Genomic DNA, 22,342 nt, shown 5'->3' on the forward strand with positions numbered 1-22,342 from the left:
GAGATGTACTATTCTTATCTCTATCCTAGATCTAAGAAAACAGAGGACTAGGGAATCAAACCCATTGCCAGAGTCACAGTCAGTTCATGATGAGCAATTATTCAGGCCCATCCTGCTTACATCCAAAGCTAATATTCCATAAGCACCATGCTACCCTCCTTCTCACACTGCTGTGTTTTCCACAGTCTAATTCTGTCGCTGATGTCCATATTTGATGGGTTTCTCCTACATCTCTTTTTCGCTTTACCGCAAATCAAAGTCAATACCCAAACCATTTCAAATATCTTCTTGAGAGGGACAGGAGTGAAGCAGCTGGAAAGAGAAATTCTCCTTAGAATTCTCAAGCTGGGCACACAGTAACGGCAGCAGCAAAGTAGAATGCCATGCTAATTATGTAATTCATGATACTCATGTTTAAAACATGAAGTTGCCTTTGCATGAAAACTCCTGGATTACATGTCATTCTTCATTTTGTCTTGGTGCATGGTAGGTACAGTGTTGAAGAAATTCTAGTTGGAGAAATGATGAGAAGGCAAGGACTCCTCATTTGTTACTTCTTTAGATTTTTAAAGATAGCTTTTAATTGCTTGAAAGTTTCATAAATTTATATTATGAATTTTAGTCATTTTATGTCCCCTTCCCTTCGTTCATCCTCCCTTCCTTCCTGGAACTTTTCTACTTAAGCACTCCTCTGCTTTTCATGTCTCCTTTTTTTATATGGCCCATTTTACAACCCTTTGGAGATACAATGGGGGAAATTTTGACTTAGTACTACAATGGCTAATTAGAGCTCTTCATCTTCTGAGTCTGGTATCATTAGAAAAATATATAGAATGGTCAGGGATTCCTATTTCAAGTTTATTGCTTGGATTGGATGTCAGGCTAGATATGTGGCTAAATCCCTTCCTTCACACTCAGCCACACCTTCACACTCTGCCAACATCACTGTTGGAGCTTGGTGTTAGGACCTGTGTTTGGAAAAGTTTGAGTCTGTGAGAAAGGTCATCACCATGCAACAACTGAATATAGAGAGTGAAGGAGAAAGAGATCTTTCAGTTCAAGGGATGTACAGAACATTCATATCCCTCAAATAAGGGTATGTGAAAGGTGCTACTGAGGTTTGAAGGAGAATGTCTCCCATAGGCTCCGGCATTTGAACACTTGGTCGCCAAGCAGTGGTGCTGTTTGGGGAGTTTAGGAGGTGTGGTGTTGACCAAAGAAGTTTGTTACTGGGATAGGCTTTGAGAGTTCATAGTCTCACCCCACTTCAATTCCCTGCTTCATTTTTTTTTTTCAGAAGAGGAATGTGATCTCTCAGCTTCCTGCTTTGGCCACCATACCTTCTGGCTGCCATGCCTTCCTGGTATGATGAACTCTTATCTGTCTGGAATGGTAAGCCAAAATAAACTTTCTCTTCCTTAAGTTGCCTTTGGTCATTGAGTTTTATCACAGCAGTAGAAACTTAACTAATGCAAAAGACTGCCTGTTAGTTACCATGTCCTGTGATGTATGATTCAGATCTCATCTGTGGAGAAGCCAAACATGCTGGAAAGGTGGTTTATTGGCTGACAAAGACACAGGGAGGAGGGACACACAGTTGTCACTAGGAAGTTTCATTTTGCTCTTTTTAGTCCATTGCCATCTCTGGACTTGACATTTCCAAAGTCATCTTTTTTTTTTTTTCAATACAATTCAGTTCTACATATCAGCCACGGATTCCCTTGTTCTCCCCCCTCCCGTCCCCCTCACCTTCCCCCCAGCCTGCCCCCCATTCCCATCTCCTCCAGGGCAAAGCCTTCCCCGCAGACTGAGATCAACCTTGTAGACTCAGTCCAGGTAGGTCCAGTCCCCTCCTCCCAGGCCGAGCCAAGCAATCCTGCATAGGCCCCAGGTTTCAAACAGCCGACTCATGCAATGAGCACAGGACCCGGTCCCACTGCCTGGATGCCTCCCAAACAGATCAGGCCAATTAACTGTCTCACCCACTCAGAGGGCCTGATCCAGTTGGTGACCCCTCAGCCATTGGTTCATAGTTCATGTGTTTCCGTTCGTTTGGCTATTTGTCCCTGTGCTTTATCCAACCTTGATCTCAACAATTCTCGCTCATATAAACCCTCCTCTTTCTCGCTAATTGGACTCCCAGAGATCCACCCGGGGCCTAGTCATGGATCTCTGCATCCAGATCCCTCAGTAGTTGGATGAGGTTTCTAGCACAACAATTAGGGTGTTTGGCCATCCCATCACCAGAGTAGGTCAGTTCGGACTGTCTCTCGACCATTGCCAGCAGTCTGTTGTGGGGGTATCTTTGTGGATTTCTGTGGGCCTCTCTAGCACTTTGCTTCTTCCTATTCTCATGTGGTCTTCATTTACCATGGTCTCCTATTCCTTGTTCTCCCTCTCTGTTGTTGATCCAGCTGGGATCTCCCGCTCCCCCAAGCTCTCTTTCCCTCGACCCTCACCCTTCACTACCCCCACTCATGTCCAGGCTGTTCATGTAGATCTCATTCCATTTCTCTGTCATTGGGTGATCCCCGTGTCTTTCTTGGGGTCCTGTTTTCCAGGTAGCCTCCCTGGTGATGTGAGTAGCAGTCCAATCATCCTTGTTCCACATCTAGTATCCTCCTATGAGTGAGTACATACCATGTTTGTCTTTCTGAGTCTGGGTTACCTCACTCAGGATGATTTTTTCTAGATCCATCCATTTGTCTGCAAACCTCATGATGTCATTGTTTTTCTCTGCTGAGTAGTATTCCATTGTGTATATGTACCACATTTTGTTTATCCATTCTTCAGTTGAAGGGCATCTAGGTTGTTTCTATGTTCTGGCTATTACAAACAATGCTGATATGAACATAGCTGAACAAGTGCTCTTGTGGTGTGGTTGAGCATTCCTTGGGTATATGCCCAAGACTGGTATAGCTGGATCTTGGGGGAGATGGATTCCCAATTTTCTAAGAAAGCGCCATATTGATTTCCAAAGTGGTTGTACAAGCCTGCATTCCCACCAGCAGTGGAGGAGAATTCCCCTAGCTCCACATCCTCTCCAGCATAAGGTGTCTTCAGTGTTTTTGATCTTAGCCACTCTGACAGGCATAAGGTGGTATCTCAGAGTTGTTTTGATTTGCATTTCCCTGATGATTAGGGATGTTGAGCAATTCCTTAAATGTCTTTCAGCCATTTGAGTTTCCTCTGTTGAGAATTCTCTGTTTAGTTCTATAGCCCATTTCTTAATTGAACTGTTGGGCATTTTGATGTCTAATTTCTTGAGTTCCTTATATTCTGGATATCAGTCCTCTGTCAGATGTGGGGTTGGTGAAGATCTTTTCCCATTCTGTAGGCTGTCGCTTTGCCTTGTTGACCGTATCCTTTGCTCTACAAAAGTTTCTCAGTTTCAAGAGGTCCCATTGATTGATTGTTTCTCTCAGTGTCTGTGCTGCTGGTGTTCTATTTAGGAAGTGGTCTCCTATGCCAATGCGTTCAAGACTACTTCCTACTTTCTCTTCTAGCAGGTTCAGAGTAGCTGGATTTATGTTGAGGTCCTTGATCCACTTGGACTTAAGTTTTGTGCACGGTGATAGATATGGATCTATTTGCAGCCTTCTACATGTTGATATCCAGTTTTGCCAGCACCATTTGTTGAAGATGCTTTCTTTTTTCCATTGTGCACTTTTGGCTTCTTTGTCAAAAATTATATGTTCATAGGTGTGCGGATTAATGTCAGGGTCTTCAATTCGATTCCATTGGTCCACATGTCGGTTTTTATGCCAGTACCAAGCTGTTTTTATTACTGTAGCTCTATAGTAGAGCTTGAAGTCAGGGATCGTGATGCCTCCAGAAGTTGTGTTATTGTACAGGATTCTTTTGGCTATCCTGGGTTTTTTGTTTTTCCATATGAAGTTGAGTATTATTCTTTCCAGGCCTGTGAAGAATTGTGTTGGTATTTTGATGGGGATTGCATTGAATCTGTAGATTGCTTTTGGTAAGATTGCCATTTTTACTATGTTAGTCCTGCCTATCCAAGAGTATGGGAGATCTTTCCATTTTCTGACATCTTCTTCAATTTCTTTTTTCAGGGACTTAAAGTTCTTGTCATATAAGTACTTCACTTGCTTGATTAGTGTTACCCAAGGTATTTTATGTCATTTGTGGCTGTAGTAAAGGGTGATGTATCTCTGATTTCCTTCTCCGCTTCTTTGTCCATTGTATATAGGAGGGCTACTGATTTTTTGAGTTGACCTTGTATCCTGCTATGTTGCTGAAGGTGTTTATAAAGCTGTATCAGTTCCTTGGTGGAATCTTTGGGGTCACTCAAGTATACTATCATGTCATCTGCAAATAGGGAAAGCTTGACTTCTTCCTTTCCAATTTGTATCCCCTTAATCTCCTTATGTTGTCTTATTGCTCTGGCTAGAACTTCAAGTACTATATTGAATAAGTATGGGGAGAGTGGACAGCCTTGCCTGGTTCCTGATTTTAGTGGAATTGCTTTGAGTTTCTCTCCATTTAATTTGATGTTTGCTGTTGGCTTGCTGTAAATTGCCTTTATTATGTTTAGGTATGTTCCCTGTATTCCTGATCACTCCAAGACCTTTATCATGAAGGGGTGTTGGATTTTGTCAAATGCCTTTTCTGCATCTAGTGAGATGATCATGTGGTTTTTTTTCTTTGAGTTTGTTTATATGGTGTATTACATTGACGGACTTTCATATGTTGAACCACCCTTGCATCCCTGGAATGAATCCTACTTGATCATGGTGGATAATTGTTTTGATGTGTTCTTGGAGTCCGTTTGCCAGTATTTTATTGAGTATTTTTGCATCAATGTTCATGAGGGAGATCGGCCTGTAGTTCTCTTTCTTTGTTGTATCCTTGTTTGGTTTAGGAATCAGGGTAATTGTAGCCTCATAGAAGGAGTTTGGTAACGTTCCTTCCGTTTCTATTGTGTGGAACAATTTAGAGAGTATTGGTATTAACTCTTCTTTGAAGATCTGGTAGAATTCTGCGCTGAAACCATCTGGTCCTGGGCTTTTTTTGGTTGGGAGACTTTTAATGACTGTTTCTATTTCGTTAGGGGTTATTGGACTATTTAAATAGTTTATCTGGTCTTGATTTAACTTAGGTATGTGGTACCTATCCAGAAAGTTATCCATTTCTTTTAGGTTTTCCAGTTTTGTGGAATAGAGGTTTTTGAAGTATGACCTGATGATTCTCTGGATTTCCTCAATGTCTGTTGTTATGTCCCCCTTTTCATTTCTGATTTTGTTGATTTGGATGTTCTCTCTCTGTCTTTTGGTTAGTTTGGATAAGGGCTTGTCTATCTTGTTGATTTTCTCAAAGAACCAACTCTTTGTTTCATTAATTTTTTGTATTGTTCTCTTTGTTTCTATTTTATTGATTTCAGCTCTCACTTTGATAATTTCCTGGCATCTATTTTTCCTGGGAGACTTTGCTTCTTCTTGTTCTAGAGCTTTCAGGTGTGCTGTTAAGTCACTAGTGTGAGATTTCTCCATCTTATTTATGTGGGCATTTAGTGCTATGAATTTCCATCTTAGTACTGCTTTCATAGTGTCCCATAGGTTTGGATATGTGGTGTATTCATTTTCGTTGATCTCTAGGAAGTCTTTAATTTCTTTCTTTATTTCTTCCTTAACCCATTGGTGATTCAGTTGGGTATTATTCAGTTTCCACGAGATTGTAGGTTTTCTGTAGTTTTTGTTGTTGTTGAAATCCAACTTTAGACCATGGTGGTCTGATAGAACACAGGAGGTTATTCCAATTGTTTTGTATCTGTTTAGATTTGTTTTGTGGCCAAGTATGTGGTCGATTTTAGAGACGGTTCCCTGGGGTGCTGAGAAGAAGGTATATTATTTTTTGTTAGGATGGAATGTTCTGTAGATATTGATTAAGTCCATTTGAGTCATGACATCAGTTAAGTCTTTTATTTCTCTGTTAAGTTTCAATTTGGGAGATCTGTCCAGTGGTGAAAGTGGGGTGTTGAGGTCTCCCACTATTAATGTGTGGGGTTTTACATGTGATTTAAGCTTTAGTAATGTTTCTTTTACATATGTGGGTGCCCTTGTGTTTGGGGCATAAATGTTCAGAATTGAGACTTCATCTTGGTGGATCTTTCCTGTGATGAGTATGTAATGCCCTTCTTGATCTCTTTTGATTGATTTTAGTTTGAAGTCTATTTTGCTGGATATCAGGATGGCTACACCTGCTTGTTTCTTAAGACCATTTGATTGAAAAGTCTTTTCCCAGCCTTTTATTTTTAGGTAGTGTCTATCTTTGAATTTGAGATGTGTTTCTTGTATGCAGCAGAAAGATGGGTCCTGCTTTCGTATCCATTCTGTAAGCCTATGTCTTTTTATAGGTGAATTAAGTCCATTGATATTGAGGGATATTAATGACCAGTGATTGTTCATTCCTGTTATTTTTTGGTGGTGATGTGTGTGTGTGCACTTCTCTTCGTTGGGGTTTACTGCTGTGGCTTTATCTATTGCCTGTGTTTTCGAGGGTGTATCTGACTTCCTTAGGTTGGAATTTTCCTTCTAGTGCTTTCTGTAGGGCTGGGTTTGTGGATAAGTATTGTTTAAATCTGGCTTTGTCATGTAATTTCTTGTTCACTCCATCTATGATGATTGAAAGTTTTGCTGGGTATATTAGTCTAGGCTGACATCCATGGTCTCTTAGTGTCTGCATTACATCTGTCCAGGTCCTTCTGGCTTTCAAAGTCTCCATTGAGAAATCGGGTGTTATTCTGATGGGTTTGCCTTTATATGTCACTTGGCCTTTTTCCTTTGCTGCTCTTAATATTCTTTCTTTATTCTGTACGTTTAGTTGTTTAATTATTATGTGGTGAGGGGACTTTTTTTGGGGGTCTAGTCTGTTTGGTGTTCTATAGGCTTCTTGTATCTTCATAGGCATTTCCTTCTTTAAGTTGGGAAAGTTTTCTTATATGATCTTGTTGAATATATTTTCTGTGCCCTTGAGTTGGTATTCTTCTCCTTCTTCTACCCCTATTATTCATAGGTTTGGTCTTTTCATGGTGTCCCAAATTTCTTGGACATTTTGGTTCATGACTCTGTTGGCTTTAGTGTTTTCTTTGACTGATGAATGTATTTCTTCTACTGTATCTTCAACGCTAGAGATCCTCTCTTCCATCTCTTGCATTCTGTTGATTATACTTGCATCTGAAGTTCCCAACCGTTTACTCAGATTTTCTATTTCCAGCATTCCCTCTGTTTGTGTCTTCTTCATTTTTTCTATTTCCCTTTTCAGGTCTTGGACTGTTTCCTTCATTTGTTTCATTGATTTTTCTTGATTTTCTTTCAGTACTTTGTTTTCTTCCAGGACTTTATTGATTTCTTCTAATTTGTTTGCCCTTTCCTCTAGTTGTTTACAGCGTTCTTCACATTTTTTTGTCTTTTCCTCTACACAAGCCTCTAGCTTCTTCATGATGTCATTCATAAGGGTGTTTTCTTCTGCTTCTTCCAATTTCTGATGTTCAGGTCTAGGTGTTGGAGGAGGGTTAGGGCCTGGTGATGCTGTATTGCTATTCATTTTGCTGTATGTGTTTCTGCCTTGACATCTGCCCATCTCCTTGTGGTTCGTTTTTGGCCTTATCTGCACACTTGGTTCAGACAGAGCTGACAGATTCAGGAACTCTCTCTCTCTCTCTTTTTTTTTTATTTGTAGAGAAATTTTTTTTATTTTAATTTATTTTGCAATACAATTCAGTTCTACATATCAGCCACGGATTCCCTTGTTCTCCCCCCTCCCGTCCCCCTCACCTTCCCCCCAACCCCCCCCCCCCATTCCCATCTCCTCCAGGGCAAAGCCTTCCCCACAGACTGAGGCTATGAACCAATGGCTGAGGGGTCCCCACTGGATCAGGCTCTCCGAATGGGTGAGACAGTTGATTGGCTTGATCTGTTTGGGAGGCATCCAGGCAGTGGGACTAGATCTTGTGCTCATTGCATGAGTTGGCTGTTTGAAACCTGGGGCCTATGCAGGATTGTTTGGCTCGGCCTGGGAGGAGGGGACTAGTCTCTCTCTCTTGTCCAGATGGGAGCTCTCTTGTCCAAATTGGAAGTCCGGGGCAGGATGGGAGCTCTTGTCCAGAAGGGTAGTCCGGGGCAGGATGGGAGCTGGGGGCCGGCCTCTCAGTCTCAGGAAGAGGCTTGGGGCTCGGGCGGATGGGCTTGGGGGCAGGGCATGGAGACTGCAGGGTCTGCCAGGGGTCTTGGAGAAGGGGATCCTTCCCGGTGGGGCTAGAAGGGAACCTTCCCTGTGGCCAAAACCTGGGGCCAAGTTGGGCAGGTCTTTCCCGGAGTGGCTGGTGCCCAGGGATGGGGTCCGGGGCAAGCTAGGACACTCACCTGTGCTCCAGAAGGGAAGTCCGGGGCAAGATGGGAGCTGGGGGCCGGCCTCTAAGTCTCAGGAAGAGGCTTAGGGCTCGGGCGGATGGGTGTGGGGGCAGGGCATGGAGACTGCAGGGTCTGCCAGGGGTCTTGGAGAAGGGGATCCTTCCTGGTGGGGCTAGAAGGGAACCTGCCCTGTGGCCAGAACCTGGGGCCAAGTTGGGCAGGTCTTCCCCGGAGTGGCTGGTGCCCAGGGATCCCAAAGTCATCTTTTGATGACAAACCTTGGCCTAGACTCTGCTGGTGGAAGGCTGTTCTGGAATATTTGTACACTGTGTAAAAATATGTTGCTGCGATTGTGTAATAAAGAGTTGAATGGCCAATCGCTAGAAAGAGGTTAGATGGGACTTCCAGGGACAGAGAGGACTCTGGAAAGAAGGAAGTCAGAGTTGCTAGCTAAATGGGGAGTAAGCAGGATGGGCAGTACAGAGAGATGTGGTAATGAACCATGTGAAAAAAAATGTAGATTAATATAAATGGGTTGATTTAAGTTATAAGAGCTAGTGGGACAAGCCTAAACTAAGGCCAAGCTTTCTCTTCCATGTCATTATTTGGAAGCTGGCTGGGTGGAACAGAGAAGCTACTACTACATATGGTGCCCAACATGTAGGCTTGAATATCCACAAAGGGCCTAAGAAAGTGGTCCCTCAGATAGGCTTGGTATATAGAGGCATGGCTCTTTTAAGAGTTCCTGCTGTGCCACTGAGCACTTGAACAGTCAGCACTGGCTATAAACACCTGCCACAGGAAAACCCAACAAATCCCTAGATCTGGGCCAGGTAACTGCAGCTCTGCTGGTACTGGCTGGCATGAGGCTAGACTCTCACAGAACTGAGGGGGGCAGAACCAGCTGCTAGCATGCCATATGTTAAGTGGAGTCATATGGTGGTAGCCTAGCAGTTTAAGATTTGGCTCATCTGGTCAGAGAAGGCTGCAGGTGCACAGTCAAGCAGTCCAGACAAAGAAAACCTTTAAACAGATGCAGTGAAAATGGGTATAGATAGTCATAGAAAAAATAGTTTAAAAATAATAAAGTCTTTAAGGAGAGAGTAAAGTAATATAAAATAAAAAAGCCATATAAAGATGGGTAATACACAGTGCATCTGGATCTTGTATGGTGTTTTGTTGACTTTGAATTTTTAAAATGTTAATGTACAAAAACAACAGCTGCTGAGAGACATTGGATTATAAAAACTGCTAAATTAAACCAACCTGTATATTTTAAGAATGTCTTAACTTCAAAATGGAAGTAAAAACATATGTTGTGTTCGGGGAGAGGTTATGCCTTTGTTTTCATGGGAGACAAAAAGTTATGATTCTCTTAAAAATTAGTGAAGAACAAATTTGATTGGGGGAATAGACCTCCTGAAAATCTTGGCTACAGACATTGAAAAAGAAACCAAGAAAGACTATAGGACATGTGACATATATGTTGATTCCTCTACATGGGAACAGCTCTGAGACTGAATGAGACATGATAAATTTTGTTCACTACAGAGTCCTCATGACTTATTATTACATGCCATCCTTTCATATGGCATGGATAGAGGTTTGGTTATACAGTCCATAAGGACTTATAAAGTTAACAGATGCCTTTTACCGTCTCAAACATAGAACCAAAAATCATCTTTAACTGATTTGTGCACACTGCATATTCCATACTTGGGTTAGTGCAGAGATGTATGTTACCTTTAAAAGTTTGTATGTTGGGGCTGGAGAAGTGACTCAAGGTTAAGAGCAGCACTGCTTTCTATTCCAGAGGACCCAGGTTCAATGTCCAGCACCCACATAGCAGCTCACAACTGTCTGTAACTCCAGTTCCAGGGAATCTGATACCCTCATACAGGTATACATGCAGACAAAACACCAATGCACATAAAATAAAACTTAAAAGAATTGTGTGTTTTCAGAAAGAAAAAAGGATGAAACACCAATGAAGACAAGTAGCCCAACTGATCCAGCCTCCCAGAATGCTTCTGTTGCAGCTTCCTCAAAATTCTGCATCCAGAACAACTTTAAAGCTGCTAGCTAAGATGGTCCAACCTTGTAGACTGTACAGCCAAGACTTCAGGTAAGCTCTACACTTTCCCATCACACAGAGACTAAACAAGAAATAATACAGTTAGCTCTCCCAGGACTTGACTATTATCCCAAGTTTTTCAGGGTCCCCTAAAGATGCCATCAACCTCAGACAACAGGAAGAAGTCTAGAGAACACAACACCACATTCCCAAGAGGTGGGGTTGGTGGTTTTTGGTCATTTTCTGGGTTATGGATATTTGTCATTGTTTGAGGGGGGGTGGTTACAAGATGTTATTGGTCATGGTCAGGAAAAAAGCTGAGCAAAGATTTGATTCAAGGATCTCTTTCAGAAGGAAAAAAGGGAGGATATAGTATAGAAATGATGGGGTAAAAGGGTGAATTGATGAGTCTACTTTTGAACAACCACTAGTCTCAAATATTTTATATTGGTATGGATTTTTGTATATTGATACAAATTTAAGGCTCTTTTTTGTTATACTGTATATATGTTTCTACTCTTCTTTTAGGTATTGTACCTATGCAGCTTATTTAAAAGTGTAATGTAAAGTTTTAGTCCTTGAAAGCTATTTAGGATAATAGAGAAAGACAGGTTAGTAGTTAGTCATCTATAACAATCAAACTTATAGACATGCTAGGTATGTTTTCAAGGTTAACATAGATATATTTTAAATACATGGATGGTCTTCAAACACTTCAGAGATGGACAGAAAATGACATTTAAGATGTTTTAATAACATAAGGCTTTTCATGACAACCAGACACATCTGCTTCTGGCAGCAACAATTTACTTCAAGAATGGATGATGGGCATCAAAGAACCTCCATATGGAGTTTGCTTTTTTTTTTTTTTTTCAAGACAGGCTTTCTCTGTGTAGTTTTGGTGCCTGTCCTGGAGCTCACTCTGTAGACCAGGCTGATCTCAAATTCACAGAGACCTGCCTGGCTCTGCCTCCCAAGGGCTGAGATTAAAGGCATGTGCCACTGCCGCCTGGCCTGGAGTTTTCTTTGTGACAAAGTTAGCCACTGGGCCAGTAGTCTATAGTGGAGGTATCTTTATGGATTTCTGGGGACCTCTCTAGCATGGTCGAGAGAGTGCCTGAGCTGACCTACTCTGATGATCGAATGGCCGAACACCCTAACTGTCATGATAGAACTCTCATCCAGTGACTGATGGAAACAGATGCAGAGATCCACGGCCAAGCCCCAGGTGAAGCTCCAGGAGTCCAACTGGTGAGAGAGAGGAGGGATTATATGAGCAAGAGATGTTGAGACCATGATTGGAAAAAGCACAGGGACAAATAGCCAAACTAGTGGAAACACATGAACTGTGAACCAATAGCTGAGGAGCCCCCATGGAACTGGACCAGGTCCTCTGGATAAGTGAGACAGTTGATTAGCTTGAACTGTTTAGGAGGCCCCCAGGCAGTGGAAATGGGACCTGTCCTTGGTGTATGAGTTGGCTTTTTGGAACCTAGGACCTATTCTGAGACACTTTGCTCAGCCTTGGTGTAGGGAGGAGAGGACTGGACCTGCCCCAACTGAATCTACCAGGCTGGGCTGACTCCCCAGGGGAGACTTGCCTTGGAGGAGGTGGGAATGGGGGGTGGATTGGGGGGAAGGCTGAGGGGGTGGGAGGAGGGAGGACAGGGGAATCCATGGCTGATATGTAAAATTAAATTAATTATAAAATAAAAATATTTTTAAAAAGATTCAAATAAAACAATTACACACACACACACACACACACACACACACACACACACACACACAAAGTTAGCCACTAGGCAAGAAACTGCCCTTGCCTTGACTGCTGACAGTATGCTATCCAAATTGGACAAGCAGGATACAAAATAAGGAGACTGCTGTACTTTTATTTAGACAGAAAGGGGGAAATGTTGTGGGATATTTGTAAACTGTGTAAAAATGTGTTGCTGTGATTGGTGTAATAAAAAAACTGAATGGCCAATAGCTAGAAAGATGTTAGGTGGAACTTCTAGGGACAGGGAAGACTCTGGGAAGAAGGGCAGAGTCATCAGCTAGATGCAGAAGAAGCTGGATGGTCAGTACAGAGAAATGAGGCAACGAGCCTTGTGAAAGAACATAGATGAACATAAATGGGTTAATTTGAGTTATAAGAGCTAGTGGGACAAGCCTAAACTAAGGCCAAGCTTTCATAATTAATAAGAAGTCTCCATGTCATTTTTTGGGAGCTGGCGGGCAGGATAGAGAAACTACTACTACAGAAGACCTTAGAGTACAGGAAGCCAGACTATTTCATAAACAGGTCAAAGTGTTAACAGTAGACATGTGGCATGCTCAAGATTAGAGTGTTAGACTTGGAAACTTAAGTCTTTGGACTCTTTCTGGAACTCTTTTCCATTCCTTATAGACTTTTTCCTATCCCAGAGGTATTTGTACTGCTGGAAGCATGATCTACATTGCTTATTTAAGTGAATTACTTGTTGGAATTAGACATATAGAACCTGGAGCCTTTCCTCATCTTCAAAAGAGGAGAAAGAGAATCCTCTTTGTGAAAACCAAATGATTCTGTGCCTGTAAATGTCTGGTGTTTGAAACACCCTATACAGATGTCAGAAGAACTTTGAGGTTGTTGCTCCTGTGGCAGACCTCTGATGGGCTCCAAGTTGAATAACATGGTATAAACATGGCTCAGATGGAACTGAGAACTAGAAAAACAATCCTTTAGTTTTGTCTGTACATCAAAATCCCATGGACAGTTTAAAAAAATACTTATTCCTGAATATTACCCTCAAATGACTATAGTGAATCTTTGAGGGAGAATGTATATTACTACTTTTTAAATGAATTTATTTTGAGGTGTGTTGTTAGGACTGGTACCATATTCATGAAGTCAAATGATGTCCAAATCTCTACCTCTGAGGTATCTGGGGGTACGGGCATGTATCATGGCTGGCTCACTGCAATCTTTAAAGCTTCACAGATATCCTCACACAAGGAAGTCTGAGAGCCTTGGCCCTGGTGATCTCTTTGTCATATTTTGTTCTTCTAGGACATGAGATGAAGGAAGATATTTTCATGTGGTCTACTTGTCTATTGGGGCTGGGTCCATAAATCTAGGCCTCAGAGAGGCCCTCTGTAAGTCTCTTCACCTTAGTAATGACAAGTCTTTGCCTGTGAATAGATTTTGTGCTGTCTTGATGCTATTTGATTTTTTTTTAAACAAAAGACCTGTGAGGTCAATGATTATTGACTCCATTTCACAAAACCAATTCTTACCTAACTCTGCATAAAAGCAGACAGCTTTCTGTTCTATTTAGAAGAGGGGTTCGCCCAAGTAGACTAGAAAATGATCTATTTCCTACCTTTACCAATGATACTTTATCATGAGCAGTCACAGGGAAATCCATTTTAATTTGGTGTTAACAAGCTTGACCAGACCTGCCGTCATTGGTTGTGAATGTTGTTCACTGCCTGAGCCCAGCAAGTACCATTGTGTGACAGTTTATATGAATGGTGCCACAAACAAGTGTGCAGGTCCGTGGCTGTGTGATTATGTGCAGTGACTCCACACATACTTAAAGCTCATCTTAATCAGTGACTATCTCTTGTCTTCAGTGTGAAACATCCTTCACAGGCTCATACATTTGAATATTTGGCCTTCAATATGTGCTACTGTTATGGGGGTTGTGGTTCCTTGGAGGTAGAGGAGGTGGAAAACTGGGGATAGGGCTTTGGGGGGTGATAGCCTGGTCTGGATTCCTGCCATGCTTCCTACTTCCTGGCCAGCACCATAGAATAAATGGTGCTATAATTTCCTTCTACTAAGGACAGAGCTACCCCAGCCACCATAAAAGAAAGCAGCCTCTTAAACTGTGAACCCAAATAAATCTCTTCTTTTTAAAGTTGCTTTTGCTAAGTATCTGGTTACAGAAATATAATAGTAAATAATACACTCACCACTGTGATCTAATGTGTGCAGGGACAACCCTCAGATGCTGCCCCATCACTATAGGTTAAATGCTGAAATAAAATCTGTGTGTACAAACACACATTTGTAACATTATCATTGCAGGGCTTTCTTATTTAAAATACATACACCCCTAACAAGAAGAAACTGTTCTAGATTCTTTTAATGCATTAAGGATTGATAACTTATAGAACAGGGTTTATACTTTCCTTTGCATTGAGTCCTGGATATAGGAATAGTATTCTTCACAATTTACAGATGAGCAAAGGGAGACAAAAAAATGTTCTCTTTCTTGGGGTTTGGAATGGCTTACTTGATATAGTACCTGTGCTAGGGAGGTAGAGACATGAAGGATCCAAACACATACACAGACACAGACACAGACACAGACACACACACACACACACACACACACACACACACACACACACACACACATACACACACCAATTCCTTGATCTGAACAGCCCAAATAGTTAAGAACTGAATGTATTGTGTTGTTTGCAAACTCAGACATTCTTCACTATCCTCTATTGCTGGGAATTAGGCTTTGTTTATAGTCTTTGTGACTATGCTTTTCAGAAATGTATTCGCCAAAACAAGCACTGACTAGGAGCTCTGATCCTGCAGTCCTGTCAGAATGTAGTAGTGTCCTTTGGGGTAATTCTTCCAGCTCAAGAGCTTCTTCACTTGAATCAGTTCTACTCTATTTTCCAAACAGGAAAATTTGTACGATGGACAAGGTTTTATTTCCTTTTTCTTTTTAATTAGTGTGAATGCAAGGAGATAGCATGCTGTGGGATAATGCTTTTGTACATTGGTTTAATAAAACACTGATTGGCCAGTAGCCAAGCAGGAAGTACAGGTGGGGTAAGTGGACAAGGAGAATTCTGGGAAGAGGAAGGCTGAGTCAGATAGATGCCAGCCTGCTGTCCAGGGAGAAACATGTAATGGCATACAGGTAAAGCCACGGAACACGTGGCAGCATATAGATTAATTGGGCTGAATTTAAGTGTAAGAGTTAGTCAATAGTTAGCCTGAGCTAATGGCTGAGCAGTTTTAATTACACAAGCCTCTGTGTGTTTACTTGGATCTGAGCAGCTGCAGACCAGGTGGGACACAGGGAAATTTCAACTACAATGGCATGTGTCAAAGTGTGTTAGTTTTTATAGATACACACATATATTAAAAAATGGCTAGGCTACTTACACAATCTCTTCCTCCACAAAAATCACAGCCATTGTTTAATGAAAATGGGAGTTGTCACTCACAGAATATATATGGTAGAACAGTTGCTACAGTGTGCATTGTAGAACCAGAGGCCTGAGTTTGAAGAGACTTCTCCTGGTTGATGTCTTGTGATCCAAAGTAGATTGCTTGGCATCTTTTAGCCTCAATTTCTTTATCTGCAAAGTAAAGATAATGAGGCTTAGCATAGAAGACAGCAAATCTTAAGTACTTAGCCCATAAAAATCTGTCAAAGGTGTTCACTTATTTTCATCTTTCTCTCATTAAGGATCTATTTTTCTTTAATCAATATAGCTAATTGGTAAAGGATGGGTATGTACACTCACCCAGATGGAATAATAGGGAAGTCAGATGGGTGGGTTAGAGTAGTGTGTGCACATTCACAATCTGGAGAACAATCTTGTTGTTGCTCAGGTACCATCTACCTTTTTTTTTTTTGAGATAGTCTCTCACTGTCCTAAAACATGCTAAGGAGTCTAAGGAGTCTAGGTTGACTGGATAAGGAGCCCCAGAAGCCTGTCTCTCTCACTTCTCAGATCTGGGTTTAAAACACATGACATCTTACCCAGCACCTTTTCCTCCCAACATAATAATGTTATTGATTATTTGGGAATTTGATATAATGTACCCCGATCATATTGACTTTCTAGTCTTCCCAGGTCTGCCCCCAAACCTTGTTACTCCCCAACCCCCAAACCCAAACAAATCCAATTTGTGTTGCCCATATACTTACTGGAGCATGGTCAAACTCCTAGTAGCCAGTCCCTTAAAGAAAACCAAGTTCTTCCCCACACACACCCCCTCTAGAAGCCATATACTTCTATGTGGAGAAGTGGAGAGATATACTTCAGCATCCAAATCACAATTTTAAAGAGTTCTCTTCAATGGCTTTCTGTTTAGGCTGTTACTTTTTTTGGGGGTGGAGTGGGGTGGAGTAGGGGTTGTCACAGAAGCTTTCTATGTCTCTCTTTCTCAACTGCAGTCATCCACACCACTTTAAAAGGAGCTTCCTTGCCCTTTATAGTCAGCAGGAACAAGGATCATAGACTTCCACATGGTTTCTGGTGACAGCATAGACCATTGATATCCACATGACCTTCGGCATCAGCATGTGCCATAGACCTCAGCATGGTCTCCAGTGGCAGTACAGACCACAGACATCGACATGACCCTCTGCCACAGCATGGGGTGTGACATCAACATGGCCTCTAGGGCAACATGGACCTCAGATACCAATATGGTCCTCAGTGCTAGCCTGGACTATGGACATCAACATAGCTTTAGGTGGCAGCACAGACCACAAACATCCACATGACCTTCAATGGTAACATGGACCTCAACATGGCCTCTGCTGCAGCAGAACCATGGGCCCCAACATGCCCCTCAGCAGCAGCATGGACCACAACATCAACATGACCTCAGGTGGCAGTATAGGCCACACACATCAACATAGTCTCTGGTGGTAACTTAGGCCTTATACATCGACATGACCTCCAGGAGCAGCCCAGACCATGGACATCAACACAAACCTAGGGCTTCAGCTCGGCCTAAGCTAGCAGCACAGAGCACAGTTACCAACATGGCTCTGAGGGCAGCACAGACCAGGGAGGTCTTTTAAGGAAGTCCAATCCAGAAAATGAACCATTCTTCATCTTGGACATACTGTCATTGTTCCGAGCCAGGGTCATTGTTTGGCTGGGCAGTGTGTTTGAAGGCTGAGTCTTCACAAGTGGCAGGCTGCTGCCCACCACCCTGATGAACCAACTCAGCACCAAAATGGTCCCCTGTCTGCCACAACCTTCCCTTGTACCTGTCGCCACTGTCACATCTCTAGTTCCACCTGTCTCCACTGAGCATGCACCTTTCCGTTTCTCAATCTTTCCCAACTCCCCATCGCTTATTCATTTGTCTTAGCGGCACTGGAAATTGCAGTGTGTCACACAATATATTTTTTTCCCCAAACATCTTTACATGCAAACATTCATTGCAATGAGTCATTGGTCTGGTTCAAGGTTTCTGAAGCACCGTAAATATTGGACTATCACTGAGACTCATCTCAAATATCCTGCTGTTCTCCAGAGTGTGAGCTCTGTGCTCCTGCACACCTCCCTGCCCTTGAAGTCAGCTGCCCCCGGAGGCTTGAGGCATGCAACCTTTGTCCTTGTAGCCCCATCCACACTGATGCCCCACACTCTGTCTCTCAGCAGGGTGCAGTGGCTCCATGCTTCATGGCCAGACAGCTGGCCTTGAACTGGCTCTATTCAGTAACGGCATGTTTCTGTGGGAGCTCCAGGCCACCATCCACCCACACCCTATCCTTGACCTGGCAGGACTGTGGTGCTCGTAGCCTGTGGGCAGTGCTGCTGACCCCTGTTCTCCATCTCCCAGGCCCTATTCAGTGATGACCTGTTTCTGCAGGAGCTCCAGGCTGCTGAACATCACATGTGTGACTCGCTTCTGCCATCTTTCCTTCCAATTTTGCGAGTCCACTTTTTAAAAACATCACCTGCAGCCACCCTTACCCAACCCTTTTTACGTGGGTTCTTGGGAGATCAAACTCAGACCTGTGTGCGTGCAGGGTAAGTACCTTATCCCCTGTACCATCACCCCAGTCCCATAGCTGTATTTCTTAAAAGGCTGTCTAAAATCCTAAGTCTGGCCTGTGTGTCAGAGTAAGTGTAGCTCGGGAGGGAGTTGCCTTTTCTTTAGACCGGTTAAGTCTCAGGAGTAGACTGGAAAGGCAGCTGTGGACACAGTGGGCCATGGACCACTGCAGGGGGAGGTGGGAAAGGGGCCTCTCTGGCCACTCTCATTCTGAACCTCGTAAGAGGCAAAGCAAGAACTTTGTGGCTTCCTGAGGGCTTCACTAAGTTTTCTCAGAGTTAATTTACAGCCAGCCAGTGAGTGGAGCTAAAGTTTCATGCGACAGAGGCTCATCCAGTGTACCTGCTCAGGAATTCCTGCCTTGTGTCTTATGTGAGTCCAGCTTCTCCCTCACCTCACAGAAACAGCTCATGGAGGAGCTTATCTCAGCCTGGTGGAGCAGAGGGTCACACTTCCAGACCGTCTCTTTGTGCTATGCCTCACCCCCCTTCCTCCTCCACCTTGTTCTGCTTTCACAGTCATGGCCCCTGGCATGCTTAGGGCTAAACCCACACAGTGTTAGCTGGGTTTTATTAAACTCCCTAGCCTGGAGATAACGGGGCTGCAGACGTCTTTCATTCTTTGGTGCAAAGAATGAGCACATACAGGCATTTTGACTCTGTAAACCAAGCAGTTTGTTTAAAGCAAGCATTGAAAACTCAAGTGTCTATAGGGCCAGGGGGAAGCATCCTAGAAGAGATGAGCTGACTGAAGACAATAGAAACCAGGGTCCTCCACACTGGAGAGCACAGGGCTTTCTCACTATGGACCAAAGCTGTCGAGCTGCAGCTTGGTGGGAATGCAGGTTGATAGTGGCCCGATTCCTTGATATTTCAAGGAAAAAAATGTACGGATGAATTTTGGGGTGGAATTTTCCAAATTTTCAAACATTTTCTGGGTCTAAAACCACATCTCTGTTTTGTTTGCTTCCTCAGTTTGAAGGTGGAAAAGCAAGAGAGAATGAACCTGATTCTGCAGCCCCTTTTTAAAATAACATTGATCCACACCTGAGATACCGGAGATGGAGACCGAAACACATCCTCAAAGACCGATCTCAAGTAGCACTTCACTGGGGATTTAGTTTCCAATGTGAGTTTTGGGTAGGGGAACATATTCAGAATGCACGAGACTGGTCCTGTCAACAATCAGTCATGGATGGGGAAGGTCTCATGAGGCCTCACCCCTCACTGCTGAACTATTGCCTACTGATAGATCCTGGGGGATAGGGATCACTATTGTTGGTTGTGCACCCATGGATGAGCCTACCGGGTGCTACTGGATAGCACCTACCCCAAGGTCAGGACACAAGACATCCCTGGTTATCAGTCAGTCATAAAACAAAAAAGACAAGAATATGAGAGATATTTGTAGGGAAGGGGAGGTATAGATAAGGGTGAGGGGAGGTAAGAGAGGATAGAGAATGAGAGCAATCAGCATGCATTTTTATATATGTGAAATTTTCAGAGGAAAATCTGATTTTGAAGAAAAGTAATCAATAAATAACTTGTGCTTATCACACACAGGAGCCTGGGATTTGAAGTCAAATGGATTTGTGAGTTTAAATCCTGTCCAAATTATCATCAGATACAACATATTGGACATATCAGTCCTTCCCTCTCAATCTCATTTTAAAATTCTTCTGGGACTTTATGATGGACAGAGGTAAAACAGGGGAGAGAGTTAGTTCTCCAACTGCTTCTCCAGACTGTCTCCTTGCACTTATTTTTATTACATTTATGTATATGTGTGTGCGTGTTCGGTTTGTGTGTGTGTGTGTGTGTGTGTGTGTGTGTGTGTGTGTGTGTGTGTGTGTATGCATGTTTATGGAGCTCAGCACACAACTTTTGGGAGCTAGCTCTCCCCTACCATGTGGGTCCTATGTTCCAACCCAGGTCATCAGGCTTGGTGGCAAACACCTTTACTCACTGATGTACTCTACTGCTTCCGCATAAAAAATTGTTGATGCTTTCTTTAAAAAAAAATGTTTTAAGAGTGGCTTACAGTTTACAAGAATTTCAAGAAATAGGGCCTGTTTCTGTGTACTTCAAGCCGAGGCTCCCTAATCTGTAATGTCCCATGTCACTAAGACTCCATCTTTCCCTCTTCTTTCTCATCCCCTCCTGCTGCCCTTTTTCTTTTGAACGTCCACTGCTGTGATTCCCCTTCTTCTTCCTTAACACTAACAAGTCTACTCACTTTTTATTACTGTAAATTAATAGCCAAGGTGTATTTCAATGTTTCTCCTGTATGTCACTCTAATTGGAGTAGTTTCATTGCTACTGGACTGGCGAACATATTCCAGCTGTGTGTGCCTTGTGCTGTCGTCACTGGAGTATTACGACTCTTTCTAGATGCAGGTTCCTTTCCTGAGGCTAGATTACTGAGAATGAGCTTGCTGGATGGGAGGATCTGAATGGGTGAAAGGTTTTGGGTTGCTGTATTTGCACAGCAGCTGCTGAAGGAGAGAGTGAATGGATGAAGCTGGTGTTCTAGAAGCTGATGGTGGGTCCAGGAAGGACTCTGTAGCAGAAAAGGCTCAGATTGCTGCTGCATGTCTGCACATGAGACTTGGCTGGAGCAAGGTGCCTGCAGAGACTCAATCTTGTGGGAGGCCCACTCAGCTTCTGGACAATAGTGCAGGGCCCAGGGCTGTGGGTGTTTCTGAGCAGACAGCCTGCTCACTAGCACCTGAGTCATGCACCCCTCCCTTCTGTACCCAAGCTTGGGGTTCTTGTTTTCTTCTTTTAGGCCATTTCACTGAAATCTGAGAAAATGATTGATCATTTTAGAACAAGAGGCAAATGGACGTGCTGGGCAATCAGACCTCCTTCCAACCAGTGTGCATTTATGCAGCTCATTATGGTTACAGTGCCGTCAGCATGCAATGCTTGGCATATTCTGTGTTGTGACAGGCAGAATGAGCCAGTAGTTTATCAGAGTTGCAGCTAAAGGGAGTACAGGAGCACCTTCAGACTCAGGGCTGGATGTTTAGCTCATTTAGAGCAAATAGAAAGAAGGCTGTGGAGTGGCAAGTGCTGAAGTTGGAAAAGGAGAAGTGGACCAAAGTGGTGTTTGGTTTCCCTGACCCAGGTTAGAACCTGTGACTTGCTTGTTCTTAGAGAATTATAGGCAGATTGGGTGCCAAGGTTGGATTACAGGTCTGTTTTTGTTCTTTGGATTTAAGCTTGTTACTGCATACAACACACTGTTCCACAAATGCACTTATAAAAACCCAACTTTCACTGGGCATTTAATTCTAGCACTAGAGATGCAGAAGAAGGTGTATCTTGATCAATTTGAGGTCAGCTGGTCTATACAGCAAGTCCCAGGTCAGCTAGAGTTACACAATGAGACTATTCATTAAAAAAATTCCAACTTTTCATCAACAGCTGCTGTTTATCAATCCACATTTCTCTCTCTCTCTCCCTCTCCCCCCCTCTTTTACACATGACTGGACTACATTTCCCAAATTTTCTTGTGGTTAGAAATTGACAAGTGAGCAGAAGTGATGCCCATCACTTCCCAGAGCGCTTTGCCTTGTGCTTGACTAGAATCGAGTTTCCCTGGAGTGATGAGATCACACCTGGAAGTGGCAGCATCTCTGGCCCTGAGGTATGGAGCAAAAGCACTGTTAATATAGTCCTCTACTTATCTTGATGTCTCCCCGTGGACAGTAGTTGTAACCTCCAGCCCTGTCCTTTGCCCTGAGGGGACTCCAGAGGACGTGGTTGTGGATATTTACAATGTGCCTTTCCTAGAAGATGGCCTGTTGCTGGTGTGTCTGCCATGCTTGCTTGTCCTGGCAGATGCTCTAGTCGCTCTTGCCTCACTTGTACCTGTCCCCCCAAGCCCTCCCCCAAATAGACACTTTCTAGCTTTGCACAGCAGAGAAGGTTCTGTTGTGTTGGTGCAGTGCAGTGGGACAGAGCATCTGAACACTTGACACAGCAGGGGTGGTCTCTTGACCCATGGATTCCAGAAAGAAGAATGAACTTCAACAGGCTGTGGGAAGGGACAGCCCTCTTGGACCAGCATGCT

At 43.1% G+C, this 22,342-nt stretch overlaps 1 long non-coding RNA gene across 1 annotated transcript in view; it reads left to right on the forward strand.

Annotated features, from left to right (window-relative positions):
- Positions 1–20,032, forward strand: part of LOC128101961 (uncharacterized) — a 109,048-nt gene extending 89,016 nt beyond the window's left edge. The window contains exons 3-7 of the long non-coding RNA XR_008215259.1: positions 1,298–1,392; positions 10,334–10,494; positions 18,080–18,240; positions 19,240–19,393; positions 19,828–20,032. This is a non-coding gene — a long non-coding RNA (uncharacterized LOC128101961). The remainder of the gene's footprint in view (positions 1–1,297; positions 1,393–10,333; positions 10,495–18,079; positions 18,241–19,239; positions 19,394–19,827) is intronic.
- Positions 20,033–22,342: the final 2,310 nt, after the last annotated feature.

Source organism: Peromyscus californicus, unplaced genomic scaffold, assembly GCF_007827085.1.
Source record: "Peromyscus californicus insignis strain IS unplaced genomic scaffold, ASM782708v3 Scaffold_7__1_contigs__length_154581171, whole genome shotgun sequence".
Taxonomy (NCBI): Eukaryota; Metazoa; Chordata; class Mammalia; order Rodentia; family Cricetidae; genus Peromyscus; species Peromyscus californicus.